At 40.1% G+C, this 26,934-nt stretch overlaps 2 long non-coding RNA genes across 2 annotated transcripts in view; both read right to left on the bottom strand.

The window, feature by feature from the left end:
• LOC140693421 (uncharacterized) overlaps window positions 1–26,934 on the bottom strand; it is an 823,905-nt gene that overhangs the window by 782,851 nt on the left and 14,120 nt on the right. The gene's annotated exons all lie outside the window — the stretch shown is intronic.
• LOC140693427 (uncharacterized) overlaps window positions 1–26,934 on the bottom strand; it is a 31,011-nt gene that overhangs the window by 2,582 nt on the left and 1,495 nt on the right. Inside the window, exons 2-3 of the long non-coding RNA XR_012069195.1 lie at window positions 25,521–25,635; window positions 20,492–20,576 (exon numbers count right to left, since the gene is read on the bottom strand). This is a non-coding gene — a long non-coding RNA (uncharacterized lncRNA). The remainder of the gene's footprint in view (window positions 1–20,491; window positions 20,577–25,520; window positions 25,636–26,934) is intronic.

The following is a 26,934-nucleotide window of genomic DNA, read 5'->3' as shown; positions in this document are numbered from 1 at the left end:
TTAATAAAATCACATTTTATTTATAGGCGATACTAAAGAAAAAAATGAGTTAATACCTTTTGTTTAAGAAAAAAGAAAATGTAGATAATTTATTGAACGTTTGGAAACAGACTAGCTCTCTAGCTCAAGGGAAAGGTATTAACGTGATGGTCAGAGGCAGGTGACTGTATCTGATGCTAAAGTACCTGCTACCAGCACATTATGCCCACTAAAAACACAAATATCGGGGGGAAGGGTGGGTATAGCTCAGTGATAGAGCACGTGCTAAGCATGTACAAGGTCCTGGGTTCAAGCCCCATTACCTCCATTAAAAAAAAAGTAAAAAAAAAGCACAAGTAACTGTCACAATTTAAAAGCACTGCACGGTTCACCATCCAAGCCTTCTCCTCACATCCCTCTGTCTCTTCTGTCCGAAGGACCTGAGGGTGGGGAAGGGGATGAGAATGCTTTAGTAGCCCCTGCATTTCTATTTTCCACCACCCCAGTCACACAAACTTAAAATAATATTCTTAAATATGGAAAACTGCCATTTTTCTCAATCATCGGTAATGTAATTTTTAGAAATCGTCATTGTGTTTTAAGACTCGTAACTTTAAATAGTAGACAAAAACAACATGAAATGTTAATTGAAAATGTGGCTTCAGGGTGAATCCCCTAAGCCCTTCTTCCCACCAGACTGTTACCCCTAGGCCCCAACTCTAGAGAAATTGCAGAATAACCACTGTGTCCTCCACCATTGTACCTGAGTCTCTACAATGCTCTGAGAATAAAGAGGAAAAAGACACAGTCCCTGCTTCCGGGAGCTCCTAGGTGCACAGGACTCATTGTGAAATGATGGCTGAGGAGGCGTGTTAAGAGGGCTTGGATAACAGTCAGCAGAGGGTGCTCGGGGCAGGGAGCCGGAACTGTAGCCAAGGCTCTCCCAGAGGAGAGAACCACTGTGGTGAGCTCTGAGATGCCCTAGAATTGATCAGGTGAACTTATAATGTTAAGGCCATTTCTCCCTGGGGAGCTGCACATGCAAAGGAGGGAGGCCAAAGAGAGCCAGGTCCCTTCCAGGAACTGCAAATAGTCTAGAAGCGAGCACAGGGTGTGGGAGGCAGGTGAGGCAACCAGGTGGAGAGATCACAGGGGCACATCACAAAGGACTCTGTGTGCCTCCAAGGTAGAGGAGACATGCAAAGTGATCTAGAAAGAGACAAGATAGAGGCAGGGAGGACTATTGGCAGGTTCATGTGAAGGCCTGCTGAGGCCCTGCCAGGAGGAGAGAGAAGAAAACATTTCAGCAGGTGGACGGATTGGCCACAGGTGTGATGGAAGGGCAGGAAGAGGTCAAAGATGCCGGCCAGCTTTCTGGCTTTGGCAGTGTCTAAATTATAGTGCCATTCCCTGAAATAAGAAGGGCAAGAACCTCCTAGAGGAAAACATAGGCAAAACATTATCTGACATACATTTCAAAAATTTTCTCCTAGAAGAAATAAAAGCAAGAATAAACAAATGGGACCTAATGAAACTTACAAGCTTCTTCAGAGCAAAGGAAACCAGAAATAAAACAAGAAGAAAACCTACGGAATGGGAGAAAATTTTTGCAAGTGAAACCGACAAAGGCTTGATCTCCAAAATATATAAGCAGCTCATACAACTCAATAAGAGAAAAATAAACAACCCAATCCAAAAGTGGGCAGAAGACCTAAACAAGCAATTCTCCAAGGAAGACATTCAAATGATCAAAAAGCACATGAAAAAATGCTCAATATCACTAATCATCAGAGAAATGCAAATCAAAACTACAATGAGGTATCACCTCACACCAGTCAGAATGGCCGTCATTCAAAAATCCACAAATGACAAATGCTGGAGAGGCTGTGGAGAAAGGGGGACCCTCCTACACTGCTGGTGGGAATGCAGTTTGGTGCAGCCACTGTGGAAAACAGTGTGGAGATTCCTCAAAAGACTAGGAATAGACTTACCATATGACCCAGGAATTCTGCTCCTGGGCTTGAATCCAGAAGGAAATCTACTTCAGGATGACACCTGCACTCCAATGTTCATAGCAGCACTATTTACAATAGCCAAAACATGGAAACAGCCTAAATGTCCATCAACAGGTGACTGGATAAAGAAGATGTGGTATATTTATACAATGGAATACTACTCAGCCATAAAAACCGACAACATAATATCATTTGCAGCAACATGGATGCTCCTGGAGAATGTCATTCTAAGTGAAGTAAGCCAGAAAGAGAAAGAAAAATACCATATGAGATCGCTATTATGTGGAATCTAAAAAACAAAAACAAACAAACAAACAAAAACAAAGCATAAATACAGGACAGAAATAGACTCATGGACAGAGAATACAGACTTGTGTTTACCAGGGGGTTAGACGGTGGAAAGGGATAGACTGGGATTTCAAAATTGTAGACTAGATAAACGACATTACACTGTATAGCACAGGGAAATATACACAAAATGTTATGATAAATCACAGAGAAAAATTGTGCCAATGAGTGTGTATATGTCCATGAATGACTGAAAAATTGTGCTGAACACTGGAATTTGACACAACATTGTAAAATGATTATAAATGAATAAAAAATGTTAAAAAAAAAAGAAGGGCAGGAAGAGGGGCAAGTCATGAGAGGAGACAACTGATTCAGTTCTGGCTGAGTTCCTGTGGGCTCCAGGAGAGATGTGCAGTAGGAAAATAAAACTCTAGAAATCGGGAGAAAGTTCTAGGCTGAGCCAAGTAGTTTTACTGTTTCAAGAGGCTAATGGGTGTGAGTGGACAAGCTCACAAGAAGTGTATAGGGATAGCTCTCACCCTCCTGCATATGGGATGCATTTGGGAGCCTTTAAAAAATAGTGCACCACAGCCTGGAGTGGGGCCTTTGTACTGTTTATTATTTTTTAAATACTTCTTTTCTTTTTGTGGGGAGTATTGAGCATTATTTATTTTAATGGAGGTACTGGGAATTGAACCCAGGACCTCTTGCATGCTAAGCACGTGCTCTACCACTGAGCCGTACCCTCCCCACATTTTTTTGTTTTTAGACACTAGCTCTACCGAGCAGTCAGGGTTGAGAATCAACCTGCAGAGAGCAGAGAGCCTTGGGGTTAGAGAACAAGGAGAAGCTGCCCAGAGCCCTGTAGACCCCACCAGGGGCAGCCGGAGACGCAGGGAGCCTCAGAAGTGCTGTGAGGAATGTGAACTCAACACTCCCCAATGGCAAAGATGACAAACATGTTTCAAGCACCCACTTCCCAGCAGTGTTTGTTCTGACTTTACTAGTTTTCCAGTAATACTGAGTGAGAATAGAAATTATCTGGACACAGGGATCAAATTCAAATGCTGATTATGACCATTATTAGCTGCGTGATTACTGATTAAAAGTTACTCGTCTGCCACGTGTAAAACGGGGGACCAAGCACCGTGCTTGTGGGCTGATGTGAGCGTAATGAAATGACATCTATAAAGGCGCTCCTGACTCTCAGAAGTAATTGCTACTATTGTCCCCAACTGGGACACCAAGAAACAGAGGCACAGAAAGCTTCAAACATTTGCCCAAGATGAGGGTTGAGGTCAGGAATCAAGCCAATGACTTCTTGGATCCAGAGCCCAGGATCTTCTTACGAACAACATGGCACTGCCCAGGCTCCCTGCTCCAAAACCAGCCTCCCTTTGGCTCAGTTCCATGGCATCTGCGCTGCACAGATGTCCTCACTGCCTGCCTGCCCTCCCGGTGTCTGACCCCGGCACTCCTCCCTCTGCCCCACATAGCGCTTCCTTGGGCACACCATCGCTCACGAGGCCATTGTTGTGGCTACTCGGATGTTTACACGGAAACGCAGGTGGCAGCCCAGCTTTTTGCTATACATGCTGCTGTCAGTGGAGGCAAAGAGCTCACAGTTGGTGGGGGAGGCCACTTGTGGTCTCCTCCTTGGCTGGAGAGCTGGATGAAATCCAGTTTCCCTTTGCAACTTAGGCATCCAGCATGAGAGATATGTAAGGCCATCTGGCCTCTCAACATAGAAATGATGCCCCTGCAGTCGTTCTTAACATTGTAATCTCCTGGCTCCACCAGGGAGCAGAGGCCATGGCCTGTTGTCCACCAAGTTTTGTTTCCTTGCACGACAGCTACAATGGGGTGAGTTAACACCGGACCAGAAATTCTACAAAGCCCTCGTGTACTATTTCCTGACACTTGCAGGTCACCAAAATACCCCAGATCCTCCAAGTAAACCACTAGTAAGAGGAACTGAGCTGGCTCGTCTCTCAGACCCCTGAGGGCAGGACTGATTTGGCCTCTCCTGCTCTCGGGATGATCCGTTCTCCTTCTGTGTGCCCTACCCCGAGTGAAAGGGACTGTTCCTTGTTTATGGGCTAGGGAGTATTTGTGGCTGTCTGATCAGAATCTTCAAAAGTAGAGCTCTTGGTGAGGGTGGAAGCATGGCACCCACGTCTCATGAGCTCAGCTACTCAACAGCCTCATCTAGCTAAGACTGTAGCCAAAACCAGGGGTCCATGCTGTTGAGTGTTGGGTCTGGAGAGCAATGCCTTCGCCACTGAGAAGCTGCCCCACCACTTTTGACCTTGTCCCCATTGAGAGGGAGGTGACACATCCATGGGATGAAAGCCACGAGGGCACTAGGTGACTGTGGACCAAGCTGTGACTGGCCGGTCCTGCCCCCCCATGTGACCCATGTTAGCCTCAAGTGCAGAAAATCCCCAAAAAGACCCCTGCTTGAGTGAATGGGTCACATATAAGCCAACTGTTCTCGAGCCGCCTAAGAAGCAACACAGTATATACAGTGAGCCACCCACTCACTGAAGTCCCCAAGGCTCACAGCTCCCTAATGTGACACCAGGTAATCCCAGCAAACAGAAGACCCTTACTTTATAATTGACTTGAGAATTCTACTACCAACACTGCCTTCCACCTTCCACTTATAAAGTTCTTTCCACTCTGTCCCCTGCTCTGCAATTGTGCAATCAGTCCAGAGCTCCTTCATGAGACAGGAGGGAAGGGGGCAGGGCACAGCCATTAAAAGACTGGCACAGCCATTAGCACCGAGACGGTGGAAAAGTCAACTCCCAGTAGAACTTGAGCTTCAATACACACTCACTGAAATACAGCAGGATGCTAAATGGCACTCCTACAGGTGCCAGGACAGGTTCAAGGCTGACCATGAAAGGTCAAAGGGTGAGTGGTGGCCCAATTTCTGGTAATCGCAACACCTTCCCCAAAGTGGTTGGAATATTCCTCCCACTTATTAGCATATGAAGATACTGAGTGCATAAAAACTAACAACCACACCTCGTGGCTGCTCTCTCTGCTGAGGGAGACAGCCCACACTATGTCTGTGGAGTGTGTATCTACTTTTCCTTTAAACTGGAGCACCCAACCCTCACGCCTCATGGCCTTTCTGTTGCCTTCTGAAACAGCCCACTCTGTCTGTGGAGTATATATCTCTCTGAATAAATCTACATTTACTGAATTGTGGCTCTCTCTTGGATTCGTTCCTGTGCAAACCAAGGACCCACACATCACGAGGTGCATCTCAGGGACCCAAATAAGACCTGGGATACGGCCATCCTCTCCCCCACATTTTCCTGTATCATACATTCCTTCCCAAAGGATCTCACCTTGTGCACTCCAAAGTAGACAGCACTCATGTGTCCTGACCTGGATCTGCTTCTGCGTTTATCATTTCTTATGTCCACTAGAACGTCATCTTCATGAGGACAGGGATTTGGTTCTGTTCACAATGAAGCACCAGCACATGACAGGTGCTGGAGAAGTATTAGCTGAATGAATGAGCTGTGGGAAGTCCTGGGAATTCAACCTGGAACTCCTAGCCACTTGGGCCCCAGCTGACTCCAGTTGCTTCCTGCTACTCATGGCTGACCTCTTGCCACCACTCTCTGCTCTGCCATCACCTGAGCCTGGATGAGCTGAGATGAGTACACACCACGGAGAGCATGGTGAATGGTTCACGTTGTTGCAAAACACTCGCCCTCTGACTGCCAGGGGTTACTTAGGATGGACAAACTGAAGGGAGCACCACGTGCACCGCCCTACCCTACAACTCACTTGAAGCACCAGAACTGCACACATGGGAAGCGCTGGCCCTTTCCAACCTAAGGAGAGGGACTATGGATGAGAAGAGGGTCTCTGTCAACTAACAGTCTCTTTAAAAGCCCAGTCTTAGAAAAGCTCTTTAAAGACACTTTTGGTATCTTCCTTGTGTTTCGGTAATCCCTCTAGATTTTGTCATTTTAATCTATGCATCAGAAATACAGATGCTCTTGAAATCTCTATTGATTTTCAATGAAGAAAATCCTCAATTTCCTTCTCTGCTAGGAAAATTACTGCACTTTATATAAAAAAAAAAGCAGCTTCCCTTTTCAAACACCTAATTTCACAAGAATCAGTGAAGCAGGACATGAAAATCTCGCTGTGCTTTATCACCTACTGGTGGGCAGGAATGAAATGAATGAGTACTGATCTCATGAGACGGCAAGGCTGGGGCTGTCTTATTCCTGCTACAGATGGAAGGGTCCATATCTGTGAAGGGGAGGAAGGACCAAGGATGAGAAACCAACATTTACTAACCCATTTCTCTTTTTCAGAGTCTCAGACAAAACACTGTGATTTTATAAACAAAACAAGAACATCTGCACCCTTTTAAAAGCACGTTACAACTTTACTACTACACACGGCACTCTGTCATTGACCTAAAGGCGAATGACAGACAAGAAATTTGCAGGGATCTTATTCTGTGCTCATCCCTTTTGGTCTTTGGAAACTCAGGAAGTTTGCCTCCTCTCCCTGAGTGTCGTTTTTCTCATCTTTCAAATGGGAGTGTAACAGTCATTCATTTGCTCAGTGTCCATTCGACAACAGGAGACGGCTTATGAAAACAATAATAAAAAAAAGCAAAACAGCAATTCTGATCTATGCTTCTTCCTCCTCCTCCCTGAACATGAACTTACAGGCTAAAATGGCATCTTTCACTAAATCCCGAACGTAAGGAGCAGTTCTGATAAGGAAGTCACAGGATTGCAGGTGTAACCGAGAAATGACCCAGTGAAAAAGAATGAGTTGCCAGCAAATCCTCAAAACCCGTAAGGGTGCAAACCCTGGGAGTTACAGCCATGGGTGGGAGTTCCTTAGTTCCCCATTTCACAAAGCCGAGAACTTTGCAGGGCCCATGAAAGACACAGATAGCCCAGTAAAACCACACCATGTTTTGGAGTACACCGGGGCCACATCGCTGCTGACCTGCACTGCTGTGTGTCCCAGAGCAAGAGCCCTGGACGGGGGTGACTGTGTTTGAGGCTGGACAAGAACTTCCTGTTCTGTCTCCTTTACTCTCTCTCTTCCTGCAATAAAACAACTGGTAGGACTCTGGTGGGGAGCACTGCACCCACATTCTCTGGGAAAGCACACACCAGACAGCTCTAGCTGATCTGAGAGAGGACTATATATACTCGAAAGTCAGGCAGAAGGCTGCCTGTGGCCTTGGGAATCCAAACTAGCTTGTCCTGTTAATCAGGATATTACACATCTAAAGAAAGTGTGCACCAGATGAAGACGATGCCTTAGACAACATCGGTGGTTATGTCCAGCAGTGTCTAAGGACAAGTCATGCTCTGGTAGACGGGAGCATTTTGGTTGCTTTAAGAGTTTGCTACTGAAGGGCCGGGACATTTCATTGGGACTTGAAACTCCAGACCTCTTTACTCACAAAGGCAGACAAGTTAGGTGAGCCAGGTCAGCCTTTATTCCAACTTCCTAACCAAAAGTCTATGAGGTCGAAAATATATTTCTCAGACACTTCTGCAACAAGGGTTCCAGATGTGGCTTTAAAAATGCCCATCAGAGACTGAGATTTGCATATATTAACTACTATATATAAAAATAGCTAAAAAACTAAATTTCTTCTGTATAGCACAGGGAACAATATTTAATATCTTGTAATAAACTTTAGTAAAAAAATATGAAAAGGAATTCATACATATATATGTGAATATGAAGGACTGGAACATTGCGCTGTACATCAGAAATTGACACATTGTAACTGACTATACTTCAATTAAAAAATATATATATATATTGCCCTTCAGCAGCATCTGAGTGTCACTGAAAGCAGAAACCCAGATGAATGGAGGCAGAGGTGCTTGGAGGAGCTACGTTATTTTGCTGGGGTGGATGCAGCCGGCATGGCAGAGATCTAGAAGGAATGCGCACAACAGCCACTCACTATCTGAAAGTGAGTTAGTTTAACAGCTTTCTGAAATCCTCACCGCCCCTCCTGATGAGCCAAGTGTCTGGCGTTTCTCTGGAAATCACTAGGCGCAGCCTGGAACTCAAAGGTAAAAATTAAAAAGTGCAGTCAAGTAGCAAAGAGACTGGCAGGACACGTTGGACAAAAGTAGGTCAGAGTCAACAAGGAATGGGGAGGGGATAGAACGTGTGTTGAGGACCCTGAATTCAGGGGTGGATTGTCTATGTTGAGTATTCTGAGTCAGTATGATTAGATGGATTGGTGTGGACTATGGACTAAAATGGTGGCCATCGTTCAGATAAGTGTGTGATTTGGAGTATATTTATTTGAGGAGGGGTTTTTTTTCCCCTTCAACATTGATCATTTCTAGGGAGCAGAAAAATATTCTGCCACACAACATATAAGTGGAAAAGAGATGCTATGGGATGATGGTGGTATGAAAAATTTCAGTACTGCAGTTTCAAGCTTTCCTTAATGAGATGCACAGCAGTAGGTACTTAAAATAAAATAAGGTACTTATAATAAAGACATCATCATATGTACATATCATTTAAGATACACATATGGTACTATAAGTGGGCCTGAAATGTGTTCTGCATTCTAAAATCCGATGAAATAAAATCAGTAGGTCAATATGCCTGTCGGCTCTAAAAACATGATGTAGCTCATGATCACAGAAAGCAAGATCAGCTAGGAAATTTGAGATTTGTCGTTTCCAGTGTCAAAGTTAATATTTTTTGCTTTACTTAAAAAGCATTTTTTTAATTAGGTCTGTCAGCATCCATTGGTATATGGGGTTCAGTAGATGTGTTCAGATGTTCCAGACAGTGAATCAGAGCAAAGACTGAGGTTTAGACAGTAGTTAAATGCCTCACCCGTGTGATCAGCATCCACAAACTGCTTTACTGAAAATCCTTAAAAGTGAGAACTTCATTAAAGCAACGATAAGTGAGGGGAAAAAATAGCTACAGACTAGTGGAAGTTTTGTAACGTGTAACAATGACAAAAGGCTATTCATGAGCATATTTTTAAAAACCCCTACACTTTAATAAGAAAAACAACAATCTGACAACAGGTTGTACACTGCTGTAGGAGAATCCATGCAGGTGGACTCTTATGTGAATGGGGCTGGAGCTGTAGAATTAGTTAGTCTTGCAAGTAACTCAGTTAAACACAAATGCAAATGGGATACACTTCTAGACTATCTGAGTAAACATCTTGGAAAACTTACTCCTCTATGAAGCAATGACAATGGCTTTGTAAAATTTGTCAAAATTAACCTCTGTAGAACTCTGGAAATTAAACCAACACTTCCAGCAATTCGGGGAGTCTTTATTTGAGAAAAAAAACCCAGCTAAATCTCCATAAAGATAGTGAGTTTTGAGGCATTGTAACTTGATCTACCCCATCCCTGTATCCTCACCTAAATGGTGGCCTTTATAAGCAATAGTCTCACAATCAAGGTAGGAGCAGAAGTGATTTAAAGTTACCCAAAAAATCCGCCCCCAGAGAGCTGTCACTATGTGACCTGTCACAAACTCATGCTGTGCAAACAGCCTGTCCCCAGAGTGTGTGTGGGAAACAATCAGCAGTGAGTATCTAACATTACAACTGCCTGAGGCAGTGGGACCAGTAGAGGCTAACTACGTGCTGACTAGGAAACTTAGAAGGCAAAATTGATTAATGAGACGTTCTGGGGGTGAAGGTAGGGTTAAAAAGCTCCAAAAAATTCTGAGAATTGTAGAAGGCAATATACATGTGTGGCACATGGCAAGGAAAGATCTGAGAAAATCCTAAGCCTTCAACTCTGGCTGAACTTGAGGTTCTGCATAAGCAAGAACTAAAGGATACGGAAGAGCTGCTGACTGCATGCCGGTGCTGAGGGCATCCCTCAGCACGTGGACACACAGCCACCTGGCAACAGCTCAAACGATTGTCTCCAGGCATTGAAAGAAATCACTGTCCAATCATTACTACAGTGATGACAGCTAGGCTTTCTTCACACACACTGATCTCATGGTCATGCATGATAAAGAAAACAGACTTTACAGAATTTGTTCAGGAAAGTAACTAAATAAATAGCAGCAGCAGCAATGACAATGAAAGCAACGATAAACCCTGGAGATGAGGAAAATCAGGCTTTCAGATCTGCCACATTGTAATATTTTAAATGTCCAGCTTTCAACAGAAAATTACAAGATGTACAAAGAAACAGAAAAGTTTGGTCATAACAGACGGGGAAAAAGTAGTCAACAGAAACTCCCTGAGGTAGCCCAGACACTGGACTTACTAGACAAAGACATAAATAAGCAATTACACATATGTTCAAAAAACTAACAGAAACCATGCCTAAAGGATTAAATTATGTGCTCATCTCATTGTACAGAGAATAACAATAAATAAAATTTATAATAAAAACCAACTAGAAATTCTAGAGATACAAATATAATGACTAAAATAAAAACTTCAATAAGTGGTTTCTCTGTAGATATGAACTTGTTGAAGAAAAAGTCAGTTAAATTAAAACTACTGAGATTTCCCTGTCTGTGGAACAGAAAGAAAAATGAATGAAAAAAAAATGAACACTGTGTCAGAGATAGGTGGGACACCATCAACAATACCAATACACACATAATGGGAGCGCCAGAAGGAGGGAGAGAAAAAAAGGGGCAGAAAGAATATATAAAGAAATAATGGCTGAAAACTTCCCAAATTTGATGAAAATATTAATTTGTACATCCCAGCAGCTCAACAAACTCCATGTGGTATAAACTTAGAGACATCTAAAATAGGCACATCAGATTCAGTGTGTCAAAAGACAAGAATAAAGTATCTTGACAGCCGAAAGAGAAAAGTGGCTCAACATATAGAAAGGCTCCTCAGTAAGACAGTTGATTTCTCATCAAAAACCATGGAGACCAGAAGGCAGTGGATGGTATCATCAAAGAGATAAAAGGAAAAGACTGTCACCAAGTATTTTATAGCCAGCAAAATGATTCTTTAAAAAAATTAAAGGAGAAATTAAGACACTCCTACAAAAACAAAATCTGAAAGAATCCATTGCTAGCAGGCCTGCCCTACAAGAAATACTAAGGATAGTCCAGCAGGTGTAAATGAAAGGACACTCGCCTGAAAAATAAAGAGCACTACTACATGAGTAAAAAAATAAAACAGTATAAATCGGGCATTACATGTAAATGTTTTGTTCTATTTGATGTAAAGGACAACTGCATAAAACAATACTTATGAAACTGTGTAGATGAGCTTATAAATGTATAAAGGTGCAATTTGTATGAAAATGACAGCATGAGGAGGGGGAGGGAAAAGACTGATACCAAAGCAAAGTTTTTGTGTACTGTTGAAATTAAGTTGGTATTCATGTGAACTAGATTGCTTTAAAACAAGATGTTAATTTTACTCTCCAGGGCAATGGAAGAGAAGGAGGAGGAGGAAGAGTAGGAGGAGGAGAAGAAAAAGATAAAATAAACAAATTAAAATGGCACACTTGAAAATGCTTACTATGTACAAAAATGTGTAGTAATAGAGGAATGGGAAAAAAAGACATATACAAAGTAGACAGCAGTTGTAACTTCAATCTGATAAGAAATTACATTAATATAAATGAATTAAACATTCTAATCAAAATACTAAAGGCAGAAATAAATGGAATAGACAATAGATGAACAACAGAGAATAATCAACAAAAGGAATAGTTGGTTCTTTGAAAAGATCAATAAAATTGACAAATTTTATCTAATACTGAAAAAAAAAGAGAGAAGATTCAAATTACTAAAATGAGAAATGAAAGGAAGGATGTCACTACTGCCCTTACAAAAATAACAAGGAATATAAGGGAATACCATGGATAATTATATAGCCAATAAATGAGATAATCTAGATGAAATGGATAAATTCCTAGAAGGACATAAATGACTGAAGCTAATTCAAGGAGAAAGAGAAAACTCAAATAATCCTACAGTAAGTAGTGACTGAAATAGCAATCCAAAACATTCACACAAAGAAATGCTAGGCCCGTATGGCTTTACTGGTGAATTCCATCAAGTACTTAAAGAAAAAACTAAAACAAAAACAAACAAAAAATGCTTCACAAATTCGTCTGAAAATAAAGAGGTGGGCACACTTCCCAATTCATTCAATGAGACTAGTATCACACTGATACGAAAACCAGACAAAGGCATCACAAGAAAACTAAAGACTATCTCTTATGAATATAAATGCAAAAATCCTCAACAGAATACAAGCAAATCCAAAACAGTAACATATAAAATAGATCACTATTAAGTGGGATGTATCCAGGTATGCAAAGGCAGTACAACATACAAAAGTCAATTCATGTAATACACCATATTAATAGAATAATGGATAAAAACTAGGAATAGAAGAGAACTTCCTCAACTTGACAGAGAACATCTATGAAAAACCTGAAGCAAAGATCATACATAATGCAGAAGCACTGAATTATTCCCTCCCAAAATCAACATTGTACTAGAAGTTCTAGTCAAATCAATCAGACAAAGAAAATAAAGCCTCTAGATTAGAAAGAAAGAAATAAAACTGTTTTGATTCCAGATGGCATGATATTATATATTGAAATCACAAGGAATCCACAAAGTAAAAATAGAGAGAAAAGAAAAAAAAATCCTCTTAGAATTAATAACCCAGTCTGACCAAAATTGTAAGACACAAATGAATATATAAAAATTAATTACATTTCTATTCAACAGCAGTGAATAATCTAAAAATAAAATGAAGGAAACCTTTTCATTTACAATAGCATCAAAAAGAATAAAATAATTAGTAATATTAAGAAAAATATGTGGAATACTGAGAAAAATATCTGAAACATGTATATTGAAAACTAAAATACTAGTGATAGAATTTAAAAATGACCTAAAATAAATGGAAAGCTCTTCTGTGTTCATGGATCAGAAGCCTTATTATTGTTAGGATGGCCATTGTCCTCAAAATGACCTATACATTCAATGCAGCTCTGGCTTTTTGGCAGAAATGAACAAGCTGATCCTAAAACTAATATGGAAATGCAAGATACCCAAAATAGTCAAAACAATCTTGAAAAAGAACAAAGTTTTGAAGTTTCCAAATTCAAAACTCACTAACAAAACTGTGATCCATACAGTGTGATACTTGCAGAAAGGACAGAAAAATAGATTGAGAGAAAAGAACTAAGAGACCATAAACAAAGTCTTACACACAGCCATATAATTTTTGACAAAGGTGCCATGACAATCCAATGGGGAAAAATAATCTTTACAAAAATGATGCTGGGACACCTGTACATACATCTGAAAAGAAAGAAAACTGAACTTTTATCTTAACACCATTTATGGAAATTAACTCAAAATAAATCACAGACCTGAAACTATAAAACATTTAGAAAATGAACAATGAGAAAATCTTCAGGATTTTGGATTACAAATACTTGTAATATATGACACCAAAAGCACAAACAACAAAAGGAAAAAATCAAGTAAACTGGACTTCAGTAAAATTAAAAACTTCTGTGCTTCAAAGGACTTCATGAAGAAAGTAAGAAGACAATACACAGGATGGATGAAAATATTTCCAAAATTTTCCCTGATAAGGGACTTTTATCCAGAATAGACAAAGAAGACTTAAAACATGACAATACAAAGACAAATATAATTAAAATGGGCAAAGAATTTGAATAGGTGTTTCTCCAAAGCAGACATACGAATGGGAACTAAGCACATAAAAAGATGTTCAACATCAGTAGGCATTAGGGAAACAGAAATCAAAATCACAATGACATACCACTTCATACCAACTAGGATGACAAATATATATGATATATGATATATAAATATGAATTTATAAACCCAGTTATAAAAAGTGTAGTTGAGGATGTGGAGAAACTGGACTCCTCATACATTATTTCTGGAAATATACAATGCTTCAGTCACTTTAAAAGCTATATTAGCAATTCCTCAAAAATTTAAAAGTAGAATACATCCCAGCAATTCCATTTTTTGATATATCCTGAAGAGAAGTGAAAATGTGTTCACACAAAAACTTGTCCATGAGCATTTACAGCAGAATTATTCATCATCAACTGATGGATGGATAAGCAATGTGGTGTATTTATAACTATGGCATATTATATGAATACAAAAAGGAATTTGGGTATTGATATATGCTACACGATGGATGAGCCTTGACAACGTCACACTAAATGAAAGACGATAATCAAAAAAGGCAGCATACTGTATGGTTCTACTTATATGAAATGCCTACAACTGGCAAACCCATAGAGGCAGAAAGTAGAGTGGTGGCTGTTGAGGGCTAAGGGAAAGGAAGGTTAGGGACTGACTTACTAAAGGGTACTGGTTCCTTTTGGGGGTGATGGCTACACAACCCTGAAATGTACATAAAACCCTAATGCACACTTTCAAAGGCTGCATTTTATGGTATGTGAATTATATCTCCATAAACCTGTTATTCTTGAAGCTGAGCCCACCTATGGAGCAACTGACACAGCACTGACTGTGGCATCCGGACGGGGAGTGACCCACCCGCCCACCGCGAAGGAGAGAAGCACCTGACCCAGTGTTGGAGGGGTGCAATCTTCTTGCCAATGGACACTGTGAGCAGCACAGACGAGGGGGCCAACAGAGCAAGCTGAGTTCATGAAACAGGGCGAAGACACAAAGACCTCTCAGTAAAACCATTAAGAGCGTTCAGTCTCTAGGAGAACACATCTTTGTTTTTAAAATCTTTTTATACCTGTTTTATTTTCTATTAGCTTTTTAATCTTTACTTTTTAAACAGTTCTATATGTTTACAATTTTCATTTCATTTTTAATTCTCTTGGATTTGATCTGTTATTGATTATTCACAGGTTTTAAATATTGTGTTTTGATTTTTTTCTTCTTTTTATTAAGGTTTTAAAAAGACATCTCAACTCGATTCCTATTCTTCTTCAACTTGCTCTTCTATTATTGATTATGCACTGTTTTCAAACCTTCTTTTCCTCCATTCTTTTAAAATTCTATTTCTCTCTCTTGTTTTTAAGTTTTATTCCAGCATAGGCCTTAGATAGATAAAGAAATAAACCCCTTTAAGGGCCACAATAGATAACTGATACTCCTTAAGCCACAGTGCCAGAGAGATATGAGCAGTTGAAGAAGCAGAGGAAGTATTCCCAATTAAAAGAGAAAGAGAAATCCCCTGAAAGAACGATCAATGAAATAGATATTAATGGCCTATTAGATCAAGATTTCTAAAAAGAAGTGATCGAATTACTGAAGGAATTAAAAGAGATAGTGTTTAGAGACATAAAATATGTCAAAAACAAAATAGTAGCTATAAAGAAGAGCCAAGTAGAATTGGTAAATTCATTGGCTGAAATGAGATCTGACCTAAAGGCAGTACAACGCATGCTAGATAATGCAGAGGAACGAATAAGTGACCTAGAAGACAGGACAACAGAAAGCACACAATCAGAACAGTTGAGAGAAAAAAATAAAACACAATGAAAACAATATAAGGAACCTATGGGATAATATAAAGCATGCCAATCTATGCATCATAAGAGTTCCAGAAGGGGAAGAAAGAACAAAGGGGATGGAGAAGGTATTTAAAGAAATCATAACTGAAAAATTCCCAAACATAAAGAAAGAATCAGACACCCAAGTACAGGAGGCTCAGAGGTTCCCAAACAGGAAGAGCCTAAAGAGACTCACACCAAGACAACAAAATCAAGATGGCCAGACTGAAGGATAAAGAAATGATCCTAAAGGCAGCAAGAGAAAAACAAAGAGTGAGTTACAAGAGATGGCTCTCAGCTGATTTCTCTACAGAAACACTACAGGCCAGAAGGGAGTGGAAATATGTATTCAAAGTCCTGAATGAAAAAACAGATGCAGCCTAGGATACTTTCTGCAGCAAGGCTATCCTTTAGAACAGAGGGAGAGGTAATGAATTTCACAGAGAAGAAAAACTAAAAGACTTTAGCAACACTAAACCCATGCTAAAAGAAATATTGTAAGGTACACTCTAAATAAAAAAGAAGCAGGATGATACAGAAATGAGAGCTTATAACTGGAAAGATGATACTACCATGAATTACAAATAGAATAAACATGAAATTGTAAAAGAAGACATCTAAATCATTGAGTGGGAGAGGGAAGCAAGAAAATATAGAGTATCTTTTTTTTCTTCTTTTTTCTTAAATTTTTTGTTCTCGGTAGGATGGGTTTGAGATTACATTACTATCTGTTTAGTACACACAGTCACAGTAATTGGTTAACAGACTTACAAAAAAGTGTAACCACAAGCCAAAAACTTACAAGTGAGTAACAAAAACTAAATACAATCCAAGATAACACAAAGGAAAATTACCATACCACAAAAGGAAGAAGAAAGGAACAAAGAAGAAATATGAAATCAACTGCAAATATAAGTTCAAATAGCAATAAACACTCATTTATCATTAATTACTCTAAATGATAATGGACTAAATGCTCCAGTCAAAAGACAGAGTGGCAGACTGGATAATAAAGCAAGAAACTTCAATAAACTGCATACAAGAGACACACTTTAGGGAGAAGGACACATATAGATTGAGAGTGAATGGACGGAAAAGGATATTCCATGCAAATGGAAACTCCAAAAAAGCAGGTGTAGCAGTTCTGATTTCAGACAAAATAGACTTTAAAACAAGGGCCATAAAGAAAGATAAATAAAGGCATTTTATAATGATTAAAGGAGCAAAACAAGATGAGGATATTATAATCATTAATATATATGCATCCAACATGAGCACCTAAGTACATAAAACAACTACTAACAGAGATAAATGGGGAAATTGATGGGAATACAATCATTGTCAGAAGTTTTAACACCACTTTAACATCACTAGACAGATCTTCCACACAAAAAATAAATAAGGCAACAGAGAAATGAAATGATACATTAGAAAAATTAGATTTAGTGGATATTTTCAGAGCATTACAACCCCCCAAATTAGGATATACATTCTTTTCAAGTGTGCGTGGAACATTTTCTAGGATTCATCATGTACTTGGTCACAAAAGAAGCCTCAAAAATTTTAAGAAGATAGAAATTATCTCAAGCATCTTTACTGACCACAATGCCATTGAAACTAGAAAACAACTTCAGAGAAACAAAGCATAAAAAAAAGGAAAGCATAGAGATTAAACAACATGGTATTAAAAAAAAATGGGTCAATGATGAAATCAAAGTTGAAATTAAGGAATACCTTGAGACAAATGAAAATGAAAACAACCACAAAAAACTTATGGGACAAAGCAAAAGCAGTGCTAAGAGGAAAGTTTAGAGTGATACAGGCCTTCCTCAAAAAAGAAGAACAATATCATAAAAAAAATCTAACCCACCAGTTAAAAGAACTAGAAACTGAAGAGTAAAAACACCCAAAAGTCAGCAGAAGGAAGGAAATAATTAAGATCTGGGAGGAAATAAATAAAATAGAGATTAAAAGTAATAGAGAAAATAATCAATCAAACCAAAAGCAATTTTTTGAAAGAGTAAATAAAATCGAGAACCTCTGGCCAAACTCACAAAGAAGAAAAAAGAGAGAGCACAAATTTGCAAAATAAGAAAGGAAAATGGAGAAATTACAACAAATAACATAGAAATATAGAATATCATATGAGAATATCATGAAAAACTACATAAAAAAAGGGATAACCTAGAGGAGATGGACAAGTTTCTGGAAACATACAGTCCACTAAAACTGAATCAAGAAGAAACTGACCACTTGAACAAACCGATCACTAGGAATGAAATCGAATTAACAATAAAAAAAGAATCCCTACAAATAAAATCCAGAACTGGACAGCTTCACCAGGGAATTCTGCCACACATACAAAGAAGTACTCCTACCAGTCCTTCTCAAACTCTTCCAGAAGACTGAAAAGAAGGAATATTCCCAAACTCATTCTATGAAGCCACAATCACCCTGATACCAAAACCAGGCAAAGACACCACCAATAAAGGGAATTACAGACCAATATCACTGATGAACACAGATGCAAAAAAGTCCTTACCAAAATACTAGCAAATAGAATTCCACAGCACATAAAAAAGATTATACAACATGCTCAAATGGGGTTCATCTCAGGGACACAAAGGTGGTTTAACATATACAAATCAATCAATGTAATACTTCACATCAACAAGAGAAAGGACTAAAACCACATGATCATCTCAATAGATGCATAAAAGCTTTTGATAAAATTCAACACCCATTTATGATAAAAATTCTCACCAAAGTGGGTATTGAGGGAACATAACTCAACATCATGAAAGCTATATATGACAAACCTACAGCCAGCATAGCACTAAATGGTGAAAACCTCAAAAGCTTCTCACTAAATTCTGGGACAAGACAAGGATGCCACTATCACCACTCCTATTCAACATAGGCTTGGAAGTCCTGACCATAGCAATCAGGCAAGTAAGAGAAGTAAAAGGGGTCTAAATTGGAAAAGAAGAGGTAAAAGTGTCACTACATGCAGATGACACGACACTATATATAGAAAACCCTAAAAGGTCCACACCAAAACTACTAGAGCTGATCGAAGAATTTAGCAAGGTAGCAGGTTACAAGATTAATGTTCAAAAATCAGTTGCATTTCTTTACACTAATGATGAATCAACAGAAAAAGGAAGTAAAGAAATAAAACACTTTAAAATAGCACCCAAAGTAATAAAATTTCTAGGAATAAATCTAACCACAGAGGTGAGAGAATTATACACAGAAAACTATAAACCATTGGTGAAGGTAATTGAAGAAGACTTTAAAAAATGGAAAGGTATCCCATGCTCTTGGATTGCAAGAATCAATATTGTTAAAATGGTCACACTGCCCAGGGCAATATACAGATTTAATGCAATCCCTGTAAAATTACTCAAGACATATTTCATAGAACTAGAACAAATCACAATAAAATTTATATGGAACCATCAAAGACATAGAAATTCCAGGGTATTACTGAAGAAAAAAAAGAAAGAGCCTGGAGGAATAACTCTCCCAGACTTCAGACAATACTATAGAGTTACAGTCATCAAGACAGCATGGTATTGGTACAAAAACATACATATAGACCAATGGAACAGAATAGAGAGCCCAGAAATGAACCCACAAACTTTTGGTCAACTAATCTTCGACAAAGGAGGGAAGAATATACAATGGAATAAAGACAGTCTCTTCAGCAAGATAAACATAAGACAAGATACAATAAACCTCCTAGAAGAAAATACAGGCAAAATATCTGACATACATCTCAGAAATGTTCCCTTAGGGCAGTCTACCCAAGCAATAGAAATAAAAGCAAGAATAAACAAATGGGACCTAAAGAAACTTACAAGCTTCTGCACAGCAAAGGACACCATATGTAAAAAAAAGACAACCTACAGAATGGGAGAAAATTTTTGCAAATGAAACTGACAAAGGCTTGATCTCCAGAATATATAAGCAGCTCAAATGACTTAATAAGAAACAACCAAATAACCTAAACCAAAAATGGGCAGAAGACCTAAACAAGCAATTCACCAAGGAAGACATACAAATGATCAATGGGCACATGAAAAAATGCTCAATGTCACTAATTATCAGAGAAATGCAAATCAAAACAACAATGAGGTATCACCTCAAACCAGTCATAATGGCCATCATTCAAAAATCCACAAATGACAAATGCTAGAGAGGCTGTGGAGAAAGGGGAACCTCCTACACTTCTGGTGGGAATGCAGTTTGGTGCAGCCACTGTGGAAAAGAGTATTGAGTTCCCTCAAATGTCTAGGAATAGACTTGCCATATGACCTATGAATCCTGCTCCTGGGCATGTATCCTGAAGGAACCCTACTTCAGGATGACACCTGCATCCCAATGTTCATAGCAGCACTATTTACAGTAGCCAAGACATGGATATAGCCTAAATGTCCATCAGCGGATGACTGGCTAAAGAAGTGGTATATTTATACAATGGAATACTACTCAGCCATATAAACTGACAATATAGGGCCATTTGCAGCAACATGGATGCTCCTGGAGAATGTCATTCTAAGTTAAGTAAGCACGGTAAGAAGGAATAAAGACAAGTTACCCACAGGTACAGTTATTTTGATTAAAATATCCACACAGAAAGCAAGTCACCCTCACGACTGCTGCCAGGAGGAGCATCTGAGTGTAATAGCCCAGCCAAGCAAAGTAGATTCCGAACTTCTCTCCTTAGAATTTCCTGCAGAAAGACAGAAGGAAGTTTCAGAAGACACAAATAATCACTCTGTAGCTTCATCCTCATGTTAATTTATTTTTTCTTTTTTGGGGGGCATAATTAGGTTTATTTATTTGTTTTTAAATGGAGGCATTGGGGATTGAACCCAGGACCTCATGCATGCTAGACATGCACTCTACCACTGAGCTATACCCTCCCTCCATCATATTAATTTCTGATTCTAAATCAAGGGGGCTTTAAGTTTAAACCTCCGACTCAATTCACTCTTAAAACATATCCGTTTTCATAGCAGCCCCCAAATTCTACCATGAAATAAGAAGTGTTTTATGTATCATAGAAGTACAGATCACTGGCTCACCTGCTGAAGAGAGATAAATGAGAACAGAGCAAAGGAGGGGATGAGGCCAACTCGAGAGCAGATGCAGGGGATCATCACCACTCACTGGACAGTCTGGCACATTCAACAAATCCCCCCAAAAATCATTCTTAACAGGCTTGACACAAGTGGACATCAACAAGTGGCTCAGTCATCTGCTCCTGCCTTATCTCGGGAAAGTCCCTGGAGCAAATGCATCATAAACCACAGATAATAAGGAAATGGCTGATAATGATAACAACTGCGAGTGCAATGTCTGTCTGACAAAATATTTATAAAACTCATTGACATTGAGGGAATGGGAGAGGGCAGGAGGGATGTGGCTGAGGAAGACATTGCCCTGTATTCTTTGTATCTAGCACGTCTGTTGTTCCTAGGTTTTAAAACCTTTTCTCAGTTAATCTGGAGTAGATGGAACAGGCCAGGGAGGCAAGATTAGAAGAAAGGAGGCAGGGCATGAAGTGGTGCCAGGCTGATCCTAAAAGGGAGACCGACACAGACAGGCAGACACAGAGGGTTTAGGGATGAGGTGGAACAATGAGACGGCAGCTCAGGTGTGTCTTGCTGTTGCTGATCCTTCCCTCAACTGGCTCACTGATGATTCGGCAGTGCTGGGTAAAACCTGTGGATTTCCTCAGCTCTGAGTTCTCTCTGAGGCTTCCGGCTCAGTCTGGAGCTAAGATGAGTTCCGTGGGCTTAGCCTAAGGGGGACTCAGCTCTGAGAATAGCCTGGAATCCTGGAAAACTTCACGCAGGAATCCCTTGGGCTGGACCAGTGCTCATAGAGCTGCTGTGAGACCAGCTCCATCGTCAGAGACATGGGCGTGGACCATTCCATGGGGAAAAGGGCTGAGACTGATGCCAAATCAGATAGGAGCGACAAAGTGTGTTCATTCTTATGTGACTGGGCTTTGTGGCCTGCCTCACTGGTGGCAGGCTTAGGATGGTGTCTGGCAGAGAAAACCCTGGCAATGGGTTTGAGATGTCTTGGACTTTCTTGTTAAGCTTTTTGTAATACATTCTTATCAACTATCCATCCTGAAAATGCCAAATTCAAAACTGAAAGAATGTTAGAAGTTGCCTGCTCTAACTGCCCAATGGTAAACACACCCTGCTACAGTTAGAGAGCTGGTCAGGCAGCCTCTGCCTGGATATTTACAGTGACGGGGAGTTCATTACTTCCAAAGGTTACAAGTCGGCAGGAAGGTCAGACAGAATTTTTGAACCTTAAACAGATGTCTGCCTCCTAGTCCTTGCTGAAATGCAAGGAATAATGAGGATCCCTTCAAATGTAGTTTTGCTGATTGTTATCTCTCTCTGCAAAAGCACCCCAATTCTTAACATAAATTTTTCAAAATTCAGCTTTGATTTCTTTTTATCAAACTAATGCCATACATTCAATAAAGAGTCAAACAGTTCTCGAACACCGATTGTAAAAAGGAGCAGTTCCCAACAACTGCCCCATTTCCTGGCCAGAAACAACCACGTTCAGCTCCTACTGCTGACTCTTGGAATACTTACTCCCTTTCTCTGACTAATATCCTTGTAACACAGCCTAATAACTTTTTCAGCTTTATGTATCACCTATTTAACTTTCTATTTTGGAAAATGAGGGTTCAGATCTCTTTCAAACCCCATCTCATCTACATACCCAAACCTTCTTTCTTCCAACCTTTTAATACAGTTACATTATAATTTTCATCAGCTCAGTATCCTTGCTTTACATTATTATTACTCTGTACAGACTATTCAAAGCTGTAGCAATTTGTGCTAGTCTTACCTTTTCTTCCCTACTTTGTTTTCCTGGAGTTAATAATTGTCTTGGTAGTTCATAGCTTAGATTTCTGTGCACTTAACAATTCAACCTCAGACCTTCTCTTAACGAACAACTTTCACAATACTTTCCAATACATTGTCTACAAATTTCATCTCCTTGAATAAATCTCTTCAGATCTCCTTCCACATGGATTAACGACATGCTAGTCTTGTCACAGAGCTCAAGGGGCCACTAGTGGGAAGTAACAAGGGAATACATGGACCAGGAGCAGGGAAAAGATCAACATAATTGCCTTAGCAATACATACTTAAAATAGTGGGAAAATTGTTTTCTTTACAAACACAAACACACACACAAACCCCAAAAGCCCATAAAGAATGATTAAAAAGCGGTCAAACCCATTGCCCTGCCTTCAAATTCTGTATAACACAAAACAAAAATAACAGAAGGAAGATATCAAATAAATATGAATCTCAACTGGGATTGGGTACACTCAGTGGCAGAGTGTGTGCTCAGCATGCATAAGGTCCTAGATTCAATCTTCAGTACCTCCATTAGAAAAAAAAATTAAAAAGAAAAAAAATTATCAATTTTAAATATTTACATATTAACAAATATCCTCCTTTAAAACTGTGTTCTAAAGGATAACCCGGGTTAAGGAGAAAGTGCCTCTTCGTGACTGATCCTGCTGATAATTGAGGGAGGAAATTAGAGTATGACCACATGAAATAAAATTCCTTATGAAATAATGATCCCGGGTGACAATCATTTTTCGCTGCTGTCATCACAAAAAAGAGAGTCAACTGTAATATTATGTACCTTATGACAGGAGTACAAAACTTCACATAAAAAATATTTTTGCACAAAGTTGAACCTCAATCAGACCAAGCTTTTAGGGGAGGATTAAATCACTTAGCTAAAGCCAATACATAGGATGGAGAAACAAGTCTAACACCATAGGGGAGAATGAAATCAGCCAAACAGGAAATAGAGAAACCCCTCAGCAATTTCAAGGAAAATGAGAAACAGGAAAATTATAGATTAGAACACACTTGAGAGATATGCTAGCTGCAATGTCTGAATCTTGTCTGGATCTTGATTTCAACCCCAAAACTACTTAAAAGTGTATTTTTGTGACAAGCAGGGAATTATTTTGTAACCCTAAAAAAAAGAATATTCCAATTTTATTTGAAAGAGACCTTGTCATTTCACTAATGAAAGGTTAAGCTATGTAGGATTGTCTTCAAAATGACCCCATAGTGGGGGAGGGGAGGAGATGGAGATGAAAGATGCAACAACAGTGACTCTGAGTTTATAATTCTGGAGCTGGGTGACTGATACAGGCAGGCTGGCTGTACTGTTCTCTCTATTTCTGTACATGTTTGAATCTTTCCATAAAATGTGAAACAACAAATAGACTTCAGTGTTTTAAAACCCTCACTTTGAAGGTTAAGAGGTTTGCCCAAGTAGATGGGCAACTGCATGGGGCACTGAGAAAAGAAAGAACAGACACCTGGCTCCAGACCGACCTGGGGCTACCTTGACCCTCCTCTTCTCCTAACCATCCACAGCCAGCCCATAACTGCATCCTGTCAGCCCCACTCCCCAAACGCATTCCTCATTGGCTCCCACCATCTCTCATCTGGCCCAATCCAAGAGCTTCCTACCTGGCCTCCCTGCTTCCTGAGTCCCTGCTATACATTCTCCACATTATCTTTGCAAAATGTGAATGAGAGAAAATTACTTTAGTGCTTAAGCTATCATGACTGCTTCTCACTGCGCTTAGAGTCTACACTCCTTTCCGTGCTCCTGATGCCCTTCTAAACCTCGCGTCTCATCACTCTCACCAGCGCTGGCTCCAGTATCTCCTCAAACCTGCTGAGCACATTTGTGCCTCAGGGCCAATAGACAAGCTGCCTCTATTCCATGGGTGACTTTTCCCAGATCTTCAAATTCCAGCCTCCTTTTCACCATCTCAGCTCACATGTAACCTACTCAAAGATAACTTTCTTAACTCACTTCCCCCCAAGACTCCCATCTCAACACTGTGTTATTTCTTCATTTCAATCTGACATTGTTTCCTTATTTGCCCGATTATTTTTGTTTTCTCGGTTGTCCTTGGCCTGTATCCCCCCAGCAGCCTTGCCCAAACAGCATAAGCTCCCGGGGAGCAGCCAGCGCTGGTGCTCTGAGAAGACACATGCTGAGCACGACATTACAATCACGTGGTGTAGTGAAACGGTGTCGAACAGCAGATACAGAAAAGCAGTGAGAATTTCTCTCTTATTTTATAATTTAAATGAAATATAACATTTACTCCTATTTAATGAAGAATTTGGTAGGTCTTTTTTCCCAGTTCCTAGGCAGCAACCGCTAAAGCTTCCAAATTTCCCAAGATAGGAGTGTCTATGCTATTCATGGTGGAACCTTGGATGGCTTGTGTTCATGAGATGACTCAGGATGGGGACTGGCCAGCCAGAGACACCAACCATGTGGTTAGAGGAGTGGGGCTTTAAGCTTTGTGACAAGTGAGTGGCCACCAGGAGAGGAAGGGGCTCAAAGTTTAGGGCTAAGGAAAGGTTTGACTTACAGTTAGGGTTTGGGTTAGCCATGTCGGTAGTGACCCAATAAATCATGGCTTTGTAATAAAGCCTGCAGTAAAAACTTGGGGCAACGAAGTTCAGAGCTCCTGTGAGCTTCCTGGTTGTTAACACTCTTGGAGGACTGTCACACTCAGATGCCATGAGGACAACCCTGAGCCCTTCCCACTGGAGTGCTCTCCACAACAGCTCACCTGATGAGACCTAAGGGCTGCTGCTTGTCTGTGCTTCGAGGAGGAGCCCATTCCCTGTACAGAAGGCCCTGATCGCTGGGGCAGCTGAAGTCCTCTGATGGAGGTTGAAGTGGCACTGGGAATCAGAAGCAAACAGGTGAGTGTCACTGTCACAAAATGTTCACATGTTCTGTTGATAAAATCTGGTGCTAATACTTCATGGTCATTTGTAAATAAGGGGCCCTCACTTGCCAGGAGGGATGGAGGTACCATATAATTTTTCATAATTCTCACCCAGGATTAATATTAACCCCTTGAGGGTCATTTGCAAACGTGGGTGGAAAGGAACGCTTAGATGTCACAGTCCTGGGACCACCTTGCAGATGCTTAATGTCCTACAACCGGGCCAGTCTTCCACAGCAAAAATCTAGGCCACCCAAGTGCCCAAACTGCTGCAGTGGAGGGACACCTGATGGTCCAGCCCCCTCTTTGGGCACCCAGAGGAACCTGGACTCTGGCAGGTTAGGGGCAGGGTCAATTCTAAAACCCAGGCATTTTTGTCCCCACAATTCAGTAGTTATTTGGTGACAGCAAATGGAATATAAACAACAAAGTAACTTGACATGATGTCATATATTTAGCTTACTCAAGAAACAAAGTTTAAATCCAGTCATTCTCCTTCCCACCTGACCTACTTTCCTTTCTCTTGTACTAGCACCAGATTATTACCCACCCAGCCTTAACATGGGTCCTGACTCCACTTACCTCCCTCCCAAACACCACATGAGATGATTCCTCAACCTGGATGTGGGACCAGCAATTACAAGAAGCTTTAGTGGAAAAGAACTGGTTATGCACAGATGCCAACTAAACACTGTAGAATCCTGGTGTCCCACATTAGTAATCATGACAGCTGTTTGCAAGTGTCCCCAAAGTTCATTTAAGACTCTCACTGCTAATTTTGCTGGGACATAAATATGAAACATGTGGACTGCTGGGCTGGACTGCTAAGCTGGGTCTCTAATCCAGGAAGCTCAGTGTCTGCTCCCTGCACCCAGCTCCCTGTTCTGTTCATGCATGTGCATCAAGAAGCTGTTTAATGTCCATTTTAATATCTTAAACAGTGCATTTCAATATTGTCTTCATCCACAAATACGTGTACCACACAGTAGTAATGATCAATCTTAGTATTTGCTTTCTTTGGTCTTAGAGAGTCAGATAAACAGATAGCAAAGATAACAAAGTCATAGAGGGCTATAATATAGTATTTCCTTTATTTCAATGACAAGATTTATTTAAAGAGCTTAGATATAACATCCTTGCATTTATGGCATCATTAAGCATCTGAAGCTGTTACATTATAAAAACTTCATTTCTAGCGAGATGTTATCAGTTAGAGAAGCGCTCGTAAATTTGAGGGGTTGCTGTCATCTCA

The sequence above is a fragment of the Vicugna pacos genome, unplaced genomic scaffold, assembly GCF_048564905.1.
Source record: "Vicugna pacos unplaced genomic scaffold, VicPac4 scaffold_19, whole genome shotgun sequence".
Lineage (NCBI taxonomy): Eukaryota > Metazoa > Chordata > Mammalia > Artiodactyla > Camelidae > Vicugna > Vicugna pacos.
The sequence above is the reverse complement of the archived record's forward strand: the minus strand, read 5'-3'. Positions and strand labels throughout refer to the sequence as shown.